The following is a 17,287-nucleotide window of genomic DNA, read 5'->3' as shown; positions in this document are numbered from 1 at the left end:
GTCCTGATTTTGCCCTGAAGCCCCTGGGGTACCCTCATGGCTGGTACTATACTGGGGTCATGTTGGGTGTGGCTGGCACTGCATCCATAGGGATCTGGCAGCTTACCTGATGTTAAGCTTCAGTCCTAGTGGTGCTCTCTGGCATGTGCTGAGGCCTAGTCAGATAGTTCTGTATTTCCCTGGGGTATACTGAAGAACTTGGAGGTCTGACCACTGGAGGTGGCATTTTTGTCCAGGGCTATGCTGAAGTACTTGGTGGTTCTTGGAGTTGGAGTCTGCAGGTTCCTCTGGTTATGCTAAAACATGTGAGGGGTCCTAGTGTTGCCATCACCCTGGAGCTCTGGATCTCCCACTGGTTTGCTGAGGTGGGGCTTGCTGCTGGCTTACTGGGATGCTTCCTGTTCAGAAAAGCATTCTTCTTTTACCTGAATGAAGTTGACCTTTCTTGACAATCTTACAAGTTTCTTGAGCTAAAAGATTGTTTCACTCTGTCTTTTTTTTCTGTTTATGCTGTTCCAGGATTTGTTTGGGGGCACTATTTTATGGTTGTTCAAAGGTGAATACGGGAGAGTTACAGCAATTTACTGCTTACCCCACCATCTTGGCTTCCAGAGGGGCACTAAATAGACTTTCATAAGCTTTTTGAATAATAACTCACATAGCAATTTGCATTCCCTTCTTCTTTCATGTCATAAGACAGAACATGAATTCAATTATGCAAAGTAAACTTTGTCTTTACATCATCACTAATGTGTTTGCTTTGAGTTTGAATTTATAGTAATGTCATGGACACCCACAACAGTTAGTGATATTTCATATCCCATCAAAGTACTGCCTCAATCTCACACTTGTCAACCTGCCACAAAAATTATAAAATAGATATATTAGTTAAAGATATAAGGTGTGAAGGCTAGGCTAAACTAAGAAGCATATTGTAATCCTAAGCCTGCTCTGTCATCCTCCACAAGTCTCCTTACTTGCAGAATTTCTATTATGCCCACAAAATTATGGTATTAGAAATCATATGTTAGAGTTACAGAAATATGTTGCAATCATGACCATTAGCTGTATAAGAAGCCACCAAGAAAGGAAATCAGAATAGCAAAGGAGAGTAAAAATTAATGTAAAAGAGAAGGCAAATGTTTAAGTGCATAAGAAAAAGTCTAGGACATTACAAAGAAGGGTATTGAAGATCAGGTGACAAAATATTGCAAAAAAGATGTGATTGATTTGATATGGATGTATATCACAGAGCATAATAACTTAGAGCTGCTCAGAGTATTGATAAATTAAGGCGGTTGCTCATAGTCACATACTAATTTGTGCCAGGGACAGCACTTGAACCTAAAATGTTCTTGAGTCCAAAGCTGGCCCTTTATCCATTATTCCATTTTACCTTACAGAAGGAAATACTTCTCCCTTATACTTATATACACTCTCACATTTAGAAATCCAAAGGTATTTGATGGGTTATTGTAAGGAAAAGGGATTGTATTTGTTCTCTTTGTCTTGAACTAAGGTAGGGGTGAAGGTAATGATGGATGATTGTGCATAACTGGGAGAAAAGGGTTGAACTAAAGGGCAGCTTTTAGTCAATATGTGGAAAAACTTCCTGGCAACTAGAACTATCCAAAAGTGGATTGGAATACCTCATGGACAACTTCTCTTCCCCAGAGATTTTCAAATCACAGCCAAATGGCCACCTGTCAGAAATGTTATAGAGAATTCTCCCTCCTCTCTCTAGAAAGCATTTGTCTAGGTAATCTCTAAGATCCTGTTCAACTGTGTATTCTATTAGCTAGATTCCCTGCTAGAATTCCTCTTCTATCTTCCCCCCTCTCCCAAGAGTATATGGGAAGAGAGTGGTTTATCTATTTCTATGCTGAAATATTTTTCCCTTCAGAGAATGTGATGGTATATCTTGAAGAGGCAAGAGGAGAGAATTAAGCAGGTTATGTTAGCCTGGCAGAATTTTGTTTAGCACAGCATGTTATATGTAACACTCAAACAGATTTGTAATCTCATTGATTTGAGTTCCCTTCAGTGAGGTAGACTGAAATCCATCTATCCCTACCCATCCAGCTTTTAACCTTATCCTTCCAAAAGTTTGCCAGAGGAGATCATCACTGTAATGGAGGTTTTTCTGTCTTTCTTATGAAAGGGTAGGAGTGAAATGCTCTTACTATCCACAGGGCATCCCTCACTTCCACCACATGAGCAACTTTTCTTCTCTTTTTGTTATACAGTTCTTTGATGGCATTCTTTACTTGTGCTCTTCTTTGAAGTTTTTCATTGGGTATATGTTGCAGACTGCTCACAGCCACCATAAGCTGACCCATTGCCTTGTGTTATACTTGTCTTTAATTCTTTGGAACCAATTGTATTCCATGTCTTATACATGTCTTATGCATTGAAAAGATGAGACTTTGCTGTTATAGGAAGCTTGAGGTCACAAAATCCACTCTCCCTCTCCTTTGACCCAGGATCATTTAACGTGTTCATCTGTATTGTCTCTTCCAGATACACATGCTGTCAGACAAAACATTGTCCTTTCTGATATATGTTGAAATCCAAGCAATAGACATTCTTCATTGCTTTTGTATTTTCTTATGTGGATTGATAGGCCAAATTCCTTTGAGCGATTACAGATTTCTTCCAGGATATCTTAAATATCTCGGGACTTAATACAATCAATGGAATGTCATCCACAAATAGGACAATCTATAGGACCACACTATACACAGAGATTGCCTCCTAGACCTAGACTGTGTGGACCACCATCAGATTGGGGACTTCTTTTGGAGAGTACACATCTTTCTGTTTTATAATTCACTTATTACAAGAGGATAATTGATCAGAGTTTTTTCTGTTACATATTCCAAGGAATTTTGAATGATCTTGAAAGATGGAGATGACTTGTTTTAAGTTAAGGTTCCATTCATTCTGTTTTAGGGAGTAGAACACTTTTTCATAATCAATTAATGATTAAGCACAATATAATATTAAATTCTCAATATCTTTCAACAAGTTGTGGGATTAAAAATAAAGGTACACTCTCTTGCTGAATATAATTTATAAAAGCCTGATTTTTTTTCCCTCCTAATTCCTTCACTATGGATGAACTAAATTCATGCTTAGATGATTTTCATAAAAATTTTTGCATAGATGGAAGAGTGGAAATATAAGCATATTTTCTGTCATATTTTTTATTAATCAGTATAGTCTGAGATGTATTTCATACGCTTGGTAACTTTTTTCTGGCCCTCCTTTAGGTACCTTGTAAATTGGTCCTTCAATATCCTAACAATTGTATTGTCTTGACTATGTTTCTTCTCCAGATAGTCTTGATCAACTGGCTTCTTTTCTTGTCATGGTTCCATTTGATGCCATTTCTGTTTCTTTAGAGAAATAGAGAAATCTCAGAGACTGTAATATTGGGGTCCAGGTATAATGGTTCCATGATCATTGATGGAGAAAATGTTTTGTTGTAATTATTTTTTCTATTTTTTTTTGCCATCTTTCTCTTCTTTATAGTCTTCTATTTTCATATTTGAATGCCAGTTCCAGTCCTCAAGGAACTTACACTTGACTGGGGAAGACAAGATTAATTGAAAATAATTTAAGAAAGAAGGCACTAAGTACAGGGGACCAGAAAAGGCTTCATGCAAATGGTAGTATTTTAGCTGACACCTGATGGAAACCAGGAGATGAATAGGAATAGCATTCCAGATATGGAAGAGAGCCCAGTGAAAATGCATGGAGTTGGGAAACTAAGTGTTCTCTGCTAGGAACAGCAAGGATTCTAGTTTCCTGCAATTGTAGAACATGTAGAGGGGAGTAAGGAAGGCTGATGAGTGGGGGGCAAGGTTATAAGGGACTTTAAAATGCTGTTGATTTTTTATTTCATCCTGGGCTAACAGAGAGCCACTGGAGTTTACTGAATAAGGGGGTGACATGGTCAGGCCAGCATTTTAGCAAGATCACTCTGATAGCTGACAGGAAGATGGACTAGAGTGGGGAGAGACTTGAGACAGGGAGACTTCTGTGCTAAAATATCATCAATTTCATTCTTTGTGATATTGTTTGGTGTTCAGCATATACAGTACCCATCACCACTTTTGTTGAAGGAAATATCTACTATACAGACTGTAAGGCTTCTGTACAATCTCCAAGTCTTTCTTATTCATTTCTCCTTCACTATACTTTCGCATATATTCCTGCCCATCCTCATCTTTTCCCACCTTTTCATTGAAGTCATCAAGTATTAGAGTCTATGTTGATTTTATGTGGAAGTTCTTATCAAATTTTTCATAGAATTTCTCTACCACCACTTTATCCTCAGTAACTGATTTTGGAATGAAAGCTGCAATTATTTTCATGATGGAATTTTTTTTTGGTAAATATTTATTATTAGTCCTATACTACTTTGGTTATCATTTTAGTGATAACCAAATGTCCCATGAAATAATCTTTAAAATCTTGCAAAATACTTTACCTGGGCTATCTCATTTGATCCTTTTGCCGATTTAGACTTAGTTGCTATTTTACTGACAAGGAAACTGAAGCTGAAAAGTTAAGTAACTTGGCCAGGTCGCATAGACAAATGTCTGAGGCAAGACTTAAATTCTAGTTTTCTTGGCTCCAAGTCCAGCATTTTACCTACTCTTTTGCCTATCTAGCTGCCCAGTGGAAAACCAGTCTCTAGAGTGAAAAAGACATAATTGATTCATTGAATTATATAGATGTAGACAAACTCAGATAGATCCCTCCCACCTTTTATTTGCCAATTTTCATTTTCATTTTGGCTGTTAGCATGTAGCTGAACTTTTGAGACTAACAGATGTGTTAAGAAAGAGGAGAGAATCCTAAAATTGTTAATTTTTGCTTTAACTTTAATTTATAAATACTCTACCCAGTGAATGTAATTCATAAACTAAAAAGGTACTGTTAGTGGTAATATTAACCCTACTTTATAGATGGGAAAATAGAGGCATAGTAAACCTTAAGGCTCTATTATCATTTCTCCACTCCCATAGCATCAGTTATAAAAAATATACTCTATGCTGATGGCTCAGGGATCTATATTTCTTTCTCTGACACATCCAGTTGGCTAGCACAAACTCACATTTTCTAAAATCACACTCATAATTTCTCTCTATAAATGAGCTCCTCCCTGTAGTCTCCCAGTTGTTGTTATTGAGATGAACATCCTCCTAGTCACCAAGATTTGACACCTCAGAGTCATTTTTGGATATGGTTGATGAGTGTTGAGAAAACAGTTATTCAGTTGCCAAGTTGCTAATTCTATGTCATTTCCATTCCCACTGCTATTCCCCCTAATTTGGGTCAGTCCCCATTACATTTTGCTTAAACTATTGTAATAGTTTCCTAGTGCACCTTCAATGTGTTTTTCTTAATCTTCCAAGGCATGCTCCTGCCAGATGAATCTTCCTAAAGCAGCCACTCCTTTAATTGGCTACTAAACAACTCCCCATTGCCTCCTGCATAAAATCCAAGCTATTCAGTCTGGCTGGCATTCAAGGCTTTACACAATCTGATCACCCATGATTTTTCAGCTTTATCATCTAATTCTTCCCTAAATGTAATACATGACCATACAATAATACTCTAAGGTTTGCAAGAAGTATTTTACTAACATTATCTAGGTGGTATAGTAAGCAAAGCATGGGTAGATTTGTAAAGTGCTGAGTTCTGATCTTGTCCCAGACATAGTATCTATGGGAAAATCACTTAACCTCTCTTAGCTCATCTCATCTGTAAAATGGGGGTGATAATATTGTCTACTTCACACAGGCTTGTTTTGAGGATCAAATGGATTGACAACATAAAGCACTTTTAAAAACATATAGTGCCAAGCAAGTGCTATATATTATTATTATTAATATCAATATTACTATTATTATTATCTCAGTTGAGCCTAAAACCAGCTCTGTAATATAGGTACTATTATTTTTCTTATTTTCAAGATGATGAAACTGAGGATCAGAAAGGTTATGTGACTTTGCTCATGGTCACATAGCTAAGTAGAAGTGGAAGATTTCAAACCCAGGTCTTGTTTTAATCCAAATCCAATACTCTATCTACTATGTTATGCTATTAATTCTGTACCCTATATTCTGGTCAAATTAGACAACAGTATATTTTTGAGTCACACCTCATTCTTTCTGCTTCTGTGTTTTTGCTCATGAATTCTTGAGGTCTGGAACACCCTTCACTTTCCACTGTACCTCTCAGAGTGCCACTCCTTATAACAAATAATTATACACACACACACACACACACACACACACACACACACAAGCGCACACACACAGATACAAGAGACAGAGAGACAGAGAGCAAGAGACAAAGACAGAGACAGAGAGGAGAGAAATTCAACAAAGCTAATCACTATATGAATATAAGCTAATGCTTTAGGTAATGTTCCAAATCAGTAGACCCCACCCTATTTTGAGAAAGGGTCAGATGTCTTGTCTTCTCATATATATATATATATATATATATATATATATATATATATATATATATACACACACATATATTCTTTGGGATCAGGATTATCCTTCCTAATTTTGCAGCATATTAATTTTTTGTTTTTCAATTGTTGCTGTTTCCATTTATCTTGTTTTAGTCAGTGCACATGTTGCTTGGTTGTCTCTGTTTACTTCACTTTATATTAGTTTTTATAAGTCTTGCGTATGCAAGGTACTTGGAAACATTAAAGTGCCATATAAATGTGCCACCAGGAAAAGTGCTGCTTTAAATATTTGAAGTATGTGAGATCTTTCTTTTTGTCAATGACCTACTTGGGGCATATGCTTGGCAGAGAAATTTCTGGGTCAAAGGTTAGATAGTTTACTCACTTTAGGGTATATCCAAATTGTTTTCCAGGATTATTGGACAATTCAGTGCTCCACCAAAAATACATTAGTGTTTTGGTCTTTCTACAATCCTTCCACCATTGATTATTCCCATCTTTTTTTTCATGTTTGCCCAACCTCAGGGATGTTTATATATGCACATCCCTGAGGTCTCACCTCATATCAAACAAATTGGCAAACATGAAAAAGATGGTTTTACATATTCCTCTTATTATTAATGATTTGTAACAATTCTTCATGTGGTTAATTGTTTGAAATTCTTCTCCTCTTACCATTTCTCTTATGAGAGTGGATTTTGGTCTTAGACATTTCTGTTACTTGTTGCTATGTTTCAGTTATCTAAACCTTATCAGAGGTGCTGGATACAAACTTTTCTTCCTGTTAAAGATAGGTATATGATCTGCTTCTCTTTTTTTTTCTTTTATGTTGTGAGCTTTCATATTCAGGTCAAACATTTATTTTGATTTTACTGTGGAATATGGTAAGATGTTGGTCTAAGCCAATGTCTGCCATCTCTCTTTCCACAAAATTTAATATCTAATAAGAAGTACTTACCTTCTTATTTAAGATACATTAATATTTTCCCTAATTTCATGCAACCAAAATAACCTTATTTCAATGTACATTTTTTTTTGTCAATTTCATATAACCAAAATTACGAATGTTCTTTTGTAATTGCCTGGACTCTTTGTTCTGATAATAATTAAACTTTTACCTATAGCTGTGAAAGGCATATGATTTACTTCTCTTTTTTTCTTTTGTGGTAAGATCTTTTATAGTCAGGTCATACATTCATTTCCAATTTACTATGTAACATGGTATATGATATTAGCCTAAGCCAAATTTCTACAAGCTGTCTTTCTAGATTTCCCAGAGTTAAATATCAAATAAGAAGGATTTCCTTACCAATTCATTGTTTTATGTTTATCGAACAATGGATTATTTTGTTCAATTATTTTTAATTTTCTTTATCTAGTTCACTCCATTGATTTATCATTTTCTAATTAATTTTAGTACTAACAACACTGGGACAAATCAACTGATAAAAATGCTTTCTCCTATCCTCCATGAACATCCTCCTCCTCCTCCACCTCCTCCTCCACCTCCTCCTCCATTTCCTTCTCCCTCCCCTCCTCCTTCTCCTGCTTCTCTTTTCTTCCTCTTCTTCTTCTTCTTCTTCTTCTTCTTCTTCTTCTTCTTCTTCTTCTTCTTCTTCTTCTTCTTCTTCTTCTTCTTCTTCTTCTTCTTCTCCTCCTACTCCTCCTTCACTGCCTCCTTCACCTCTTCTTCCTCCTTCTCCTTCACATTTCACAGAAGAGGAATTTAAGGCTCAGACAGGGAGAATGATCTTGTGGTCACACAGCTAGTAGGTATCCTATTAGCGAAGCTGGAAGTTTATTCCAAACCCTCTGTGTCCAAAATCACTGCTTATTTGTAAATGAATGTGTACAAGTACAAAACTGTTTTAAGTTCTTGCTTTAGCTTCCCAACTGAATTGCATACTCATTGTGGACAAAGGCCATGACACATCCAACTTTGTGTTCCTGAAATTCTTAATAAATATTTGTGGCATTAATGAATAATTAAAAAAGTAAATAAAATGATAGTACTAGTCATTGATAGACCCAAGGCTTAAGCTCTTGTCCTTTATCTTTATCTAAACCAGCAGGGTCAAGCTCAAATAAAATTGGGGGCCACTAAATGGTACCTATGGATCCATTTGGGCTGTGTAGTTTCCTAGAAAGCCATATATTAATATTATCTATTTTTTATTTTGCTTAATATTTCTCAATTATATTTTAATTAGGCTCAGGGAGCCCTGGGGAGCCTTATGTTTGATACCTTTGCTCTAGACAGCACTCTTTTCTGGTCAATCTGTGTTTCCGTCAAAAACTCAGTCTTGTATTTGACAGCTGACTGTTCTTGAGTATGTCAACCTACTATAAATATTAAGGTCTTTAAATTAAATCCATTGTTATTATTTCTATTGAGTACAATAGAACATTATTAAATATGTGATTTTCAAATATTTTAAGGGGTTCTAGTCTTAAAAGATCTTTCCCATAGTAAATATAAAATTATCTCTTTTAAATGAACAAGGAACAAGAGTAATATGACTCAATCATATGCTGAACTAACCACTTTTAAATTGTAAGCCAGGAAAAAGGAAATGCAAAGATAATTGATAGGCCCAGTGAAACAGAATTAGGATTCCAATTAGGGAATCATAAATGTTAATTCCTTGCAATTATACATTCAGGGATTGAAGGCATTTTTTAGCTCTTTTTCTTCATCAAACATAGAGCACTGGCCCTCTACAGCGTACACCAGATGATCTGAGAACACTGCTATCTGGATAAATGCAACCCACCAAAGTGACAAATCCCATTCAGAAAGCAAGTACATTCAGGAATTCAGGGCCCCATTCCTTATCCCCAAGTCTTCTACAACTATTTCCTTCAACCAGGTGCAGCACCTTCTGGGAGTAAAAACTAAGGAAGATAATGAAGAAGGCTGACAGCAGCCTCATGTAGGAGATGCAAGAGGGAAAAGGGAAAACGTCTGAAAGGGTGTGCCTGACAATGCAAAGCTCCATGCGTTAAATGAACCACAGAGAGAGCATCTGGTTGTTGAATACCAAAGCCTCTTGAGGGAATGAACATAGTTGTGCTGAGTAATACTTGGACACTGAGTATAAGAGGACAGAGGCAGATCAATGGGAGGTTACAATTGCAGCAGAAAGCTCCTGGCTAATGGTAAAAACAAACATACCAGACTCCAGGCCAATACTTATACTGATATCTAGGTTTGAGAACATACACAAACAGCAGGGAAAACATAATTGTGACCAGAAATGGTTATATGTCTGATTCTCAATCACTCTGGCTGTTTTTCTTCTTATAAGTCCTCTTATATGAAATATCTTCTTTTTCAGCTTAACCTTAAGAAACTGTTAGTTCAAATTAAACATGAATGTTTGGTCTATGCTGGTTAAAAAAACAACAACAAAGTATAATTTGGCATTGACTTGAGGGTGGAGTTTTAAGACATGCTCCCCTAGGATTTAAATGCATCCTTTTATAGCCATATGTAATTATTTTTATGTTGTTTAGTGCCATGGTGCTGAGCAGCCTAGTTCAGGAAAAAAAGATGGAGAGTAGGAAACTCTATTTAAATAAGAACATTCTTAAGTTCATAGAAGGGCACATTAAAGGCAAACCAAGACCTTAAGGGCGGTTGGTTTTAGGGGAGTATGAGATGACTTGTTGCAACCTGAGAGTCAAGTCAGAATTGCACAGAGGAAATAGAACTGTATCTAGAAAGAACTGAGTTCAAATCCTTCCTTTGGCACTTAGTTGTGCAACCTTGGTCAAGCCACTTAATTTTTCTAACCTTCAGTTTTCTTATCTGCTATACATATGCATAGAAACACAAGGTGAGCATTGGATTCAATGATCTCTAAGCTCTGAGTCTATGAGGAAGTGGAAGGGAAGGGAAAGGAAGAGAAGAAAGGAAGGGAAGGAAGAAGAAAACAATTTCATGTACTTACTATGTGCTAGGCACTGTCCTAAGCTCTTTAGAGATATTATCTCATTTGATCATCACAACCCTGAGAGGTAGGTGTTATTATTATTATCCTCATTTTGCAATTAAGGAAACTGAGGCAGACAAAAGTTAGGTAATTGGCCAGGATCACATAGCTAGTAAGGTATCATTAAACTTCAGGCTACAAGCAGCAGATTAGGTCACAGAACAATGATTTTAAGCATGTTTAGCCCTTGATCATGAAGACCAGGAAAAAACATGGGCCTTTTTGTGAGGGGAGGTAGCTCTTCTATAGTACCTCAGCCCTGTAGAAGGCCAGTGCTCTATGTTTGATGAAGAAAAAGAACTAAAAACTTTTCTAAATCCCTGAATATATAAGTGCAAGGAATTAAGATTTATGATTCCTGAATTTGAATCCTAATAGATTTGACAAAATCTTTATTCCTGGGTTGGCCGTTGTTGTTAACAGGATAAGTCTTAATGACTGGGGATACATGGAGAGCTGCACCCATAAGTGCTTATTGACTGTTTTTAGTAAAGGAGCTTTTATCATTGTTGCCTACCTTATTATTTATTTTCATACTACCTTTGGAGCCAGTGTGACCTGTACTAAAATATCTTTAAGAAGGGAAATGGAAACACAGAAGAAAAGTACAGATATATGTAACAAGAGGTAAGCATGAAGCCAGAGAGTGGCAAACAGACATAGAGACTTTAGGCTGCTCAAAGACACTGAGAAAGTGCTACATGTATAGGTGGCCTCTTATAGGAGGAGATTGGAAGGATTCCAGAATGTTTTAAGAGAGCATATGATAGCAAGATACTGCTGGAAAATACTACATCTTTGTGTAAAACATTTTAATATTTTAAAATTAAAATTATCTATTTTACATTTTGTAATGTTCTTTATGTCTTCTTTGGTCCTAAAGTCTTCCCTTATCCACAAATCTAACATATAAACTAATCCATGCTCTTTTATCAAATTGTTTTGATAATTACCACTTCACACATTTTGTTTCACTGATTCCATTGATATTCTTGAGCATTTGTTCTTCCAGATGAATTTTGTTATTATTTTTCTAGTTCTATAAAATATTTTTTTCCATTTTATTTGGCACTTAATAAATAAATTAATTTAGGTAGAATTGTCATTTTATTATATTAACTCAGCCTACCCATGATCAATTAATATTTTCCAATTGTTTAGACCTAACTTTATTTGCGTGAAAACTGTTTAATAGTTGTGTTCATATAGTTACTGCTTTTGTCATGACAGGTAGACTCCAAAGTTTTTTATATTATCTACAGTTATTTTAAATAGAATTTCTCTTTCTATTGCTTGCTGTTGAACTTTGTTGATAATATATAGAAATACTGATTATTTATGTGGTTTTAGTTTGTGTTCTACAACTTTGCTAAAGTTGTTAATAATTTCAAGAATTTTTTTTTATATGATTCTCTAGGCTTCTCTAAGTATAACACCATATCATCTGCAAAGAGTGACAATTTTGTTTCCTCATTGCCTATTCTAATTCCTTTTAATTACTTTTACTTCCCTTATTGCTATAGCTAACATTTCTACAATGTTAGCTAACATTACAGTAATTAACTAGTTAGCTAACATTTCTATGATCTATAGGTAATAGCACAATATTAAAAAATAAAGGTGACAATAGGTATCCTTACTTCACCCCTGATTGTATGGGAAGGCTTCTGGCTTATCCCTATTACAGATAATGCTTGCTTATGGTTTTACGTAAGAATTACTTATCACTTTAATGTAAGCTCCATTTATACCTATGCTTTCTAATGTTTTTAGTAGGAATGGGTGTTGTATTTTGTCAAAGGCTTTTTCTGCATCTATTGAGATAATCATGTGATTTCTTTTGGTTTTGTTATTGACAGGGTCAATTATGCTGATAGTTTTCCTAATATTGAACCAGCCCTACATTCCTGGTATAACTTCCACAGGAATGTGCCATATTCCCTAAATATTAGCACTGGATTCTGCATTTCCTCCCTTCAAATTGGTTTTAAATAACCCAAATTATTTATTTTTAATGAATTGTAAGAGTGAATCTCATTGTTCTTGGCCAGATTCTTCAGACCTTGCTTATAATTTAAACTTACTACCATTAAAATGCCATATCTGTGGTGAATGAACTAAGACTGTGAACATAAGCACTTAGTGTATGATTTGAACTCTTGGATGCACTTAACTTTAGCCATAATATTCTAATCTGAGGTCTTGTTATTTTATGGCATGAACTTCAATAAATAACTCATTTATAAAAATAACACATAAGCATGCAGGTTAAGAAGCAAACTACATCGAGATGCTTTGTCTTTTTAATAGCCTGCATTTATGTTCTTCCTCAAGACCTAAATCTAGGGAGAGTCTATTATCTCAGAAGCAGCTCATTTCACTTCTGGATAGTTCAAATTGTTAGCAAGTTTTTTTTTCAGCATCAATTCTCTTTGCAACTTCTATCTATCACTCCTAGCTCTATCCTGTAGAGACAAAGAGAACAGGTTTATTCCCTTTTCCACAAGACAGCTCCTCAAATGATTGAACACAGTCATCATGTCCCTCCCAAGTTTCCTCCAGGCTGAACATATTCAGTACCTTCAACTACTCCATATATATGCTGTAGAATGAAGGTCTTTTGCCATCTTGATTGATCTTTTCTGCATATTTTTCCAGCTTAGTGTTCTAAAATTGCAATGCCCCAAACCACTCAAACAAGCATTTATTAAGCACTTTGTATGTTTCTGTCAATGAAATGAACACAGTATTCTAGAGGTTGTCTGATAAGATCATAGTACAATGGAAATACCATCTCATTCTTAGAAGGTATACCTCTTTTAATTTTTTTTCATTCTAAATTTAAATACCAGATAGCATGAGAATTTCCACATATAAAGTGGAATAAAAAGACAGTTGCACATGAGACTGTGAATCTCTATTAGGTACAGTTTAATTTTCCCTTTATGTATGAAACAAATTCAAGATGTAATTTTCAAAGCTGTCCTATTTGTGTTTCCTTTCAGCCTTCTTTCCGTTTTCTTCAGTGCCTTAGAAAAGAATTGTTCAATGAACTTCTTTTATTTTCTTTTCTGTGTTTTGGCAGCCCTATCACTAAATCTCTTCCTTCTCATTACTCTCCCCCTCTAAATTTCAACAAATATGTATCTGTTAGAAAATGTATGCCTCCTTCTGTACCTTGGTCTATCACCTTTCTGTCAGGAAATGGATAGCATGCTTCATCCCTGGTCTTCTGACATTGTGGTTGATTATTCTTTTGATTATAGTTCTCAAATCTTTCCAAGCTGTTTATCTTTATAATTTTTTTAAATTATTGCATAAATTGTTCTCCTGGTTCTACTCACTTCAGTGTATAAGTTCACACAAATCTTCCAAAGTTTTTCTGAAATCATCTTTTTCATCACTTCTTACAGCTCAATAATATTTCACTATATTCAGATACCATAATTTGTCCAACCATTCTTCAATAGATGGGTACCCTCTTTTAATTTCCAGTTTCATTCTATAACAAAAAGAGTTGTTAAAATATATATATTTTGGTATGGACCCTTTCTTTCTTTATTTGATCTCCTTGGAGATAGGAATCCATGTCTCTCTTAATGCACATGAAACAAGTTAAACAATTGTCCCTGCCCTCATAGAGCTTTGAGCTTCCTATTATCTCCTGTCACATTGACTTGAATTGTTATTTTACTTGCAATTAACTTTGCTTGTGTTTGCATTCATAGATTCTATAGGTTGATTTGATATGACATTAAAGATGTTCTATTCTAACTTACTCATTTTATAGATAAGGAAACTGAGTCCTAGAAAATTGAAGGGATGTGTCCAAGATCACATAAAGATTAAGTAGCAGAAGTGAATTTGAATGAAGCTCTTCTGACTTGCAAATCAGTGCTCTTTTTGCTATGCCACACTTTCATCTTATCTTCCCAACAATATTATATTTTTTAAAAAATTTTAATTAAATTTTATTTTTTGAATGAAGATCCACCTTCTCTACTTCTAACCTCCCCCCCCCCATTTTGAAAGCAAGAAAAGAGAATGCCTGTTACAATCATGTATAGTAAAGCAAACATATTACCTGATTGGCCATGTGAAAGAAAAAAAAATACGTATCAATCTACAATCTGAGTCTATCATTTATTAATCACAAGGTGAGTAGTCTGTTTTATCAAAAGTCCACTCTAATCATGGTTAGTAATTATGTTTATAAGTGTTCCTAAGAGTTTCAAAGTTATCTTTAGAATATTGTTATTTTAGAAAATTATTCTTCTCATTTTGTTCATTTCACGATGCATCAGTTCATATGAGTCTTCTCAGTTTTCTCTGAAACCATGCCCTTCATCATGTCTTAAGATTATAGTCTTTCTGAGGGAAAGATCCAGGTGTTATACATATCCTTTAGAATGCCTAGTATATACATAAGAACTTCTTGTTCAGTCATTTCAGTCATATTCAACTTTTCATGACCCCATTTGGTGTTTTCTTGCCAAAGATACTGGAGTGGTGTGCCATTTCCTTCTCCAGCTCATTTTACTGAGCAAAACTGAGGTAAACAGGGTTAAGTGTCTTGCCCAGGGTTACACAGGTAGTAAGTATCAGAGGCCAGATTTGAACTCAGGAAGATGAGTCTTCCTGACTCCAGGTCTGGTGCTCTATCCACCGTACCACCTAGCCACTCTACAGAACTAATTATAATTAAATCTTTTTAGAACCATAAATTATAAAGGTATATATAAATTAATATTCTGCTTTTATATCAGCTTTCTGAGATCTCACCAATATATCCAAAATATCTTTTATAAAGTAATTGGTCACTAAAAAATGGTTATGTTTATGTGAAACCTTGCCTTGCATGCTTACTGGTAGGAGTTGGTACCAAACTGTTGGGCTATCCAATAGAAAAGTGTTTTAAAGATTTCTGGGATGGAGTAAGCAAGATAATTGTAAAATCCCTAAAGTAACTCTGGCCTTTTGTACCTTCACAAATCTCTAACACAACGATAAGGGTTCTGGACGCTATTTTCTAGGGTCATTGACTGAATAATTCCCCGTTTCTCCCCACCCCGGCCACAAAGTGAGGTATAACCTGTTTGTTTACAGCATCGAAGATCTATGAGTGGAAAGACATCAGAGGCAATATCATCCAGCTCCCTCTTTTGTTCAAATGATGGAAACTGAGGCCCAGGGTGATTTACTGAAGGTCATTAAGGCATCTGAGGCAAGGCTCTGACTCCTAAGTCAATACATCTTCTTCTGTACCACATTGACCAACATGTCCCACCAATCATACCAATTTTGCTCCCCAGGCCAGAGAAGTCCTTTCCTGTTGGGGGCTGTGAGAAGTTAATGTTAGAAGGAGTAAAAATTAAACTTGAATATAGTTCTATCCTGCATCGTTTCCAAGACAATAGATGGATAGATGAGTGAGAGGGATAGATGAGAACAGGAGTGAGAGTGAGAGTGAGAGTGAGAGTGAGAAAGAAACTATTTACTTAGCAGTTGTCTTGGCTAGAGAGTCACCAATCAAAAGAGTAGGCCTCAAGGTGGCCTTATCATCTTCAAGATGGTAGGGATACTGGTGAGGAAGTAGAAGAATCCAGAGAGTGAGTTGAGTCAGGAGCAAGTGTCCTTCCCAATGGACACTGCCAATGTTTCTATATTGACCATAAGGTTGCCTCTTGGGAGTACCAGTGCACGTGTGTGTGTGTGTGTGTGTGTGTGTGTGTGTGTGTGTGTGTGTGTGTGTGTGTGTGATGATGGGTGAGATCTTCAACTATCTAATCCTATAATGAATCTTACTTTTCTGGAATTAAGGATGCTTGTAATTTCCACAAATTTGGAAATATTTCTACATTACTCTTGCTTACAACATTTATATTTATTTCATTGCTATTGATGCTTTCCAGCAGAACAAAAGGATGTGGCTGTCTTTAATTTAAAACACTAGATTTATAATAGTCAATGGTGATCTTATGCATATAAATCCATGGCAATAGCTAATGCTGAGATTTCGACAACTTAATGGAGAAAAACCATAAAATCTCCTTCTAACCCTCAGGCTAATGTTTGAAATTTTACCTTAAATATTATCCATATTGTTTCAGGCTCTGAGTCCTGGGAGTCACACTTGAGTTGTGTCTATATCTCATAGCCAATGCCAGTGAGAAAAAGGTAAGAAGACTACTGTGGCATCAGCTGATTATCCTAGCGTAGTAGGTCATCTGTATGCAAAATCCAGAGCTCTAGAGCTGTGTAAAGTTGCCAGTTCAGAGTGCTAGGGACCATGTGAAAAGCCAAGAGAAATAATGTTTAGGTGCTAGGAAAAATAACAACAACAACTTATTTCCAGAGTTCTTTAGCCCTTCCACAGATTTCTAATGGAGGGTATGGCTAAGAACAAAGAGAAGTGTCCTTTATTAAAAGGCAAGTAAAAAATACCAAATACTTCAATGCTTTGGGAAAGTCTTATGTGCAAGCTAAAAAGATTTTTTAAAAATAAAGTTAGAATAATTTTAGACCTAGAAGGAATATGAAATATCATTTATTCCAACTCTTTCATTTTACAGAAGAAACTAAGTTCCAGGGAGGTTAAGATTTGCCCAATGTCATAGGCAGTTATGATATTCAGTGGATAGAGGGCATGGAGTCAGGAGGACCTGAGTTCAAATTTGGCCTCAAACACTTAATAGCTGTGTGACTCTGGGCAAGTCACTTAACCTCGTTTTCCTCAGTTTCAACATCTGTAAAATAAGCTGGAGAAAGAAATGGCAAACCACTCTAGTATCTT

The sequence above is a fragment of the Phascolarctos cinereus genome, unplaced genomic scaffold (genome assembly GCF_003287225.1).
Source record: "Phascolarctos cinereus isolate Bilbo 61053 unplaced genomic scaffold, phaCin_HiC Scaffold_1;HRSCAF=81, whole genome shotgun sequence".
Classification (NCBI taxonomy): Eukaryota; Metazoa; Chordata; class Mammalia; order Diprotodontia; family Phascolarctidae; genus Phascolarctos; species Phascolarctos cinereus.
The sequence above is the reverse complement of the archived record's forward strand: the minus strand, read 5'-3'. Positions refer to the sequence as shown.